At 40.4% G+C, this 6000-nt stretch overlaps 1 protein-coding gene across 4 annotated transcripts in view; it reads left to right on the top strand.

Annotated features, from left to right (window-relative positions):
* Positions 1–6000, top strand: part of rtkn (rhotekin) — a 56044-nt gene that overhangs the window by 39444 nt on the left and 10600 nt on the right. The window lies entirely within an intron of this gene.

Here is a 6000-nt window from a genome sequence, read left to right as displayed (position 1 = left end):
GTTTTCTCCTAATCTGACTCCAGGCTATGTGTTCTGTAAATCATTGTACATACTGTATGTGTACGTGTGGCACTTTAAGTGTGCTTTGGTATGTGTCTATGGGCGTGAGTATGACGTGACATGTGTTGTGTGTTACTGACAGTCTGCGTGATTTCCTCCCCCAACATCCCAGCAATTCACTTACCACACCATTTCATCCATTCACCCATATTCTATCCTTTCTTCTTTCTCCCATCATTCTTCCCACTCTCCATATAGTCTACTTATATCTTCATTCTCACTTTTCATTTTCTCCCATACTCTAACCCTCTCTCAGCTAATTTGCCATTGATTTTTATTTCTCTCTTCATTTATCTCTTACTCTTTCTTGCACTCTCAACCGCACCCTTCACCCTTAACTGCAGCCATGCTCTGGGTGTGTGGGAGAGGGGAAGAGGGTGAGTATGAGGGAAAGTAGCGGAAGAGGGTGGAGAGGAAGGCGAGGCACATAGTTGTGGCTGGCTAATTGAAAGCCAGCAGTTTGGTCAGTGAAGCCCCGACGTATGGGCGTGGTCGGGAATTTGCAATTCCTGGTTATGTTTGTATATGTGAAATAGAGACAGAGCACATTTGTGTCAATGTTCATATCTGTGGCCCTGAAGATTGAGAGACTTGTGTGCTTGTGTGTTTGTCTGCTTGTCCGGTGTGTGAAGATGAGTGAGAAAGACTTCTGCCTTGTTGTCTGAGTGTGTTTTAGTCCTGCTGTTGTTATTCTCCACTGTTGTCCTACCGCTTTTCTCTATCTTTTTCTATCAGCCTCTTTCACTCTGTCCGTCCAACAAGCTTTTGTATTGGTCCAGTCAGCTGTGGCATCTTGTCTGTTCACAAAGAAAATAACTTCAGAGTCAGCAAAGAAGAAAAGGTGGAACGATTATATAGTGGTTGAAAAATTCAGCCTCCAAACTGGAGGATTCAGATTCCATTCTACTGTCAGCAATCCATGTCTCCATGACCTCTGACCTCATTATAGAAGAAGATGGAAGAAAGGTCAGGTCTCTTTTGGTATATATTGACATTACATGTCTGTTGTATATGTGCACGTGTTTCAGATGTGCAGCATATTATTGTGCACATGCCAGTGCTATAGTAAAACCCAAGACGGAGGGAATGTCTTGGATGTGAAGCTGTACTTTGGCACAGCAGTGTTTTGTACTAAATGCTCATTTCAGCATGCTAACATGCTCACAGTGACAATGCTGATGTTTACCACGTTCACCAGCTTTGTTTACCATAATAGCATACTGACATCTGCTAATTAGCACTCAACACAAAGTACAACTGAGGCTGATGGAAATGTCATTAATATTTAGTCCTAAACTAAAGTACTGGAAGAACTGAAAACTCGACAGTGGTGCTAGAAAAGTCAAGGGATCAGTGAAATGATTACAGTTTATCCTTGTAGATTTAAGCTAAGAATGTTATAATGCAGATATATAGCTGCTAAGGACTCTGTAAAATAAGCCTCAATCCATTCAAGTTACTCATCTACACAAAACATGTAGAATAATTTTCCCATAGTTTCCCATATGAGAAGAAGGGGGCCCAGTGATACGACATTACAGATGCAGTGGTATTTCACAGACATGGTTTCTTTTATGGTTCTATTTTTTTTTTCTTTTAGATTTTATTTTCAGGCCATATCACCCAGCTCTACCAGAGGTTAAACATGAAGGAATTTTATAGTAAGCCATCCAATAGTGGTTGAGGTACTACACTACAAATCTGTACCAAACTTCATGGTAATGCTTCTAATAGTTGTTAAGATGTTTCAGTAAGGACCAAAGTGATAGACAGACCAACAGACTGACCCCCATAAGAAAATTGCCATCCATAGAGCTGCAGCTTTAGTAATATCTCGTCCTCCTCCCCTCCTCCAAGTCTTTTGAATTGATAAGGTTCTGCTGTAGAAAGCAAACTGTTGTTTCTAGATGTTTTTAATGCTCATTTGCGTGTTAAACCTAACCCCATGGACTAAACCCATGCTGTAATTGCAGTCGTCTGGTCTGCTCAGGGATAGAGGTCAGAGGTCAAGGGTCAGAGATCTGAACAGGAAAGCCTACTCATGCAGAACAACACATCATAAACAAACAATTACACACCATCTGCAGTGGCGTCAAATCCCCAAACAGCATGCGTATGTTTGTGTAGGTGTGTGTGTTAGTGTCTCTGAAATCACACCCACAGACACACAAGTGAGGATCAACACACACATCCAGACGGGGACAGAGAGGTGACAGAGGAAGTGACCATCTGGTATCTACTGAGGCATCAAATAACCTGCTGAAAGGTTACATTGACATTATGGATAATACTGTGTGTTTCCTACAGTGACCAAAATATATTGCTGTTTGAAGCAAAAACTACAATTTACTATTTCTGTATTTATTGAAAAATATCTATACACCAGTAGTATTGGATATATTCATAATTTTGATTACATTATTCCTTACATTCATTTAGAAGAGGTTTTTTTTTTATAAAGCTACTTTTTCTATACATATCTGCTCTACCTTCTTTATAATTAAGCATGAAAAGTATGTAAAATATTCCATTTATCTAAATTCTGTCATAACTCTCTTTCAAAGTTAATTGCTAACAAGTAATTATAACATGTTCTGTCTTTAGCCGTAAGTGCACCTGTCAAGTTTTGAGGAGACTTTTTTCCCTCTCATACAAAGACACTATTTCTCCCAATTATTTCCACGCCTGCTCATTTACAGAGTTCTATGCTTCATTCCCTTGGCAGCAGATTTGTTCATATAAAACCTACCCCCTCTCTTTCTGTTGCCAAATCTCTGTCTCTTCATTTCCTGATTTCCACCTCTCTTTTGCAACATTTCCCCATCATTCCTGTCTTCTCTTGCAAGTCCAGCACCTTGATCTACCTCCTTCTTGCTTGCCATCCTTCCTCCTCATCCCCTCATCTTATATACCCTGCTTGTCTCTTGACATTCAGCGCTTTCTCTTTCTTTTCTCCCACTTACAGTTCCCTGTCTTATCTCTTTTTCCTCTCAACTGCCTCTCACACTCCACGCAGACCTTTCGCCCTGTCAACCCGTATCCTCCGCTCTTCTCTCTGCCTCCTCTCTACTCCTTTCCTCAAGTCCCCCCTTGTTGTTTTTTTTTTGACAGCATCAACTCCCCCTCTGTGTCCCTGCTTGATACCCAGCATGCACTGCATCCCTGTCGTCCATCCACCCTTGCTTCACCCTGTATCTGGCTGCTGTCCACATTGCCACCATCACAGGCAGCCTCTCTGGCATTGCCTACTGGTCTAACACCTGCCACTCTGAAGACACTGTGAAAGAATCACTGTGACAACATGTTTGTTTGTGTTTATGTGTGCCTGTGAGCATTAGTGAAAGCTTATATAAAATGTATCATCCTTTTTAGAAATTTGTCCTGCTTGTGTGTAAGCCTGTGTTGTCTGGTGTGTTTATCTCTTACTTCCCTGTCTGTGATTGTTAATGTGAGTTGAGCTGTACCGCTGTTGGCCCGGCATACACCCAGACGCATGGATTAGAGTTAGATCTAGGCTGCTTGTCTTCTATTCTGAAATCCCCAGAAGGAGCCTGTTAATTTAGCTGCTATAAATACAGGACCTCCTCTTATCGGGTCACTCTAAGACCCATTGCATGGAACTGGACTGTGGTGACAGCTCTTTTACTCGGTGTGTGTGTGTGTGTACTATATGTGTGTGTGCATTCCTTAAAATCTAGCTGGCTTGCCTCCAGCTCAGTGGAGCATGGAGCATGGTTTCGGTGCCACCATTGACAAGGACATTAGGACACGGGCTGAGCTGGCCCTTCTCTTGTTTTTCTCTTTTCTTGCTTTATCCTTGGTTAAAATATATATATTTTAACCCTCCTTTGTCTATCGCTTATAACAAATGGTTTTGTTTTGATCAAATTAAATGTTAACAATCGTTTCAACCAACGTATTAATGGCTTGATCTATAAAATGCCAAAAATAATGATAAAACCAGGTTTTTGTCCGAAGTAGTGTATCCAAATGGTCTATTTTGTCCAAAGTTATATTTACAATGATGGGAAAGAGAGAAAAACAGCAGATCTGGAAATTCGAGAAGCAGTTTTATATAAAAGTAAGCTAATTTGAGAGCTTGAATTGTTTCAACGATTAATCAAATAAGTTGTCATCAGTCAACTAAATAATTTATCAGATAATTGTGCACTCAAACTCGTCTGTTTTCGTGTGTTTATTTGTTTTGGCACAGGAGTCTCAAACCATGTGCTCATTATTGTAAAAGTTGGTGATCTAGCAAATATGCATTTAGTGTCTTGCTCTCTTTTAAGACTCTCTCTTTAAAGTTCAGTTAAGAATTCACTGTATAAAAATAAATGCAGCAACTTTGATGAAAGAAAACCAGATCAATCAACAAATGAACTCTCTCAAACACTTGACTCACAAAATTAAATTCTCCACTTGTACCGTTCATACATCCAGTAGTTAATTGATATCTATGTTTATGCAGTTGCTGTAATTTGGTCTCCTTTCTTTCACTGTCAAAAGTACTATAATTGCTTTTCAGTCAGTGAAAGTGTTTATTTAATGATGGGCTTATTTGTGTAGTTACATTGTGTCCATCACCCACAGTGTAGCCTTTACATGACTCTAGACTGATCATTATCTTTAGCAATATAAATATACTCAATCACGCTCTCGTTTGGTCTGATTCCTCTCTGAATGAGAAATGCTGCCATATTCACTCTGGCAATATGGAAGCATTTCTAAAGAGAAATCTCCTAGTAATGACCTATGTCCTTTTTAATGTCATAACCATGTTACCTAAGTGATACTGTAATGCCTGTCAGACTATTATTAACAGTGTTGTAATGTTTTGGTGGTTTGGTTTAGAGACACGGAAGCTGGATCTTATATGGGATTTACAGCTGTTAGTGTAGCTTTCACCACCATGCAGAGCAAGTGTGGTTATATCCCAAGAAGCAAGTTAGTTTTTCCAATACAGTGGTTAATCAGAAACCTCATTTTGGAGTGCACTGTGTCCAAGCAAGAATCTGTGTACAAATGTGGCCTTTTATGTCCAAACCACAGTCATTCTTCTCCCACTGCGCCTCTGTCGAACAAAGTGTGGGACTTGTGCTAACACAGAGGCAGGTAGAAAGGCAATAGAGGGTGTGGAGGAGAAGAAAGTAAAGCCAATTGAGGACAGTGATGTGGAACGGATGGAGTGGCAGAGAAGGCGGAAGAAAATGAGCAGTAAAGTATAAAAGCTTAAATCAAAAGAATAAAAAATTCATAAGAATCAGGCAGAGAGGGGGAGAAGATAAATGAGAAATATTGGAGTAGAGGAGTAGAGGGTGCATTTATCAAGCAGAGAGAGTGGTGGGAAAAGAAGGGCAAAGGGAGCATTACAGTTTTTTTGTGGTAAAAGTGTGAGCTTGTTAATGAATCGCTGAAGAGGACGAACACACACGGATTCACACACACACACTGCAGCAAATCTGCCAGCTGTTTCATGCCCTTTGTTCATTCATTTATTATAAACACAGACTAAACTAAATGTTTTCCTAATTTGTTTAACCAGGTCTTTAAAGACAACCTCACTGATTGATATTCCTTTGATTGCAGCAATTGATGTGCAAATGCATGATTCAAAGCTGTTTTAGCTTTAAACAGAGCTGCTGGCACCAGCACTCAAGGTCAGCCCAGCTTTGCTTTTGCTTGGTCTTTGTTTGATTCCTGGATCCTTTTGTGCTCTCTCATCCCTCTCACTCTGCTGACAGAGTGGAGAGGGGCTCAGAGATTTGTTTAAAGTCTGTACAGCATCATCAGAGACGGAGCCAGACGGTTAAGGTTTGAGGGACCTTTACTGTCTGCATGTGTTTGGGTATGTGAGTGAGTGTGTGTGTGTGTGTGTGTGTGTGTACACTCTTGCATAAGTGTACAGGGTCTTTTTAATCACAGGCAAGATGGCTTTCT

This window comes from Morone saxatilis, unplaced genomic scaffold (genome assembly GCF_004916995.1).
Source record: "Morone saxatilis isolate NCDOM2014 unplaced genomic scaffold, NCSU_SB_2.0 Contig16, whole genome shotgun sequence".
NCBI lineage: Eukaryota > Metazoa > Chordata > Actinopteri > Moronidae > Morone > Morone saxatilis.
The sequence above is the reverse complement of the archived record's forward strand: the minus strand, read 5'-3'. Positions and strand labels throughout refer to the sequence as shown.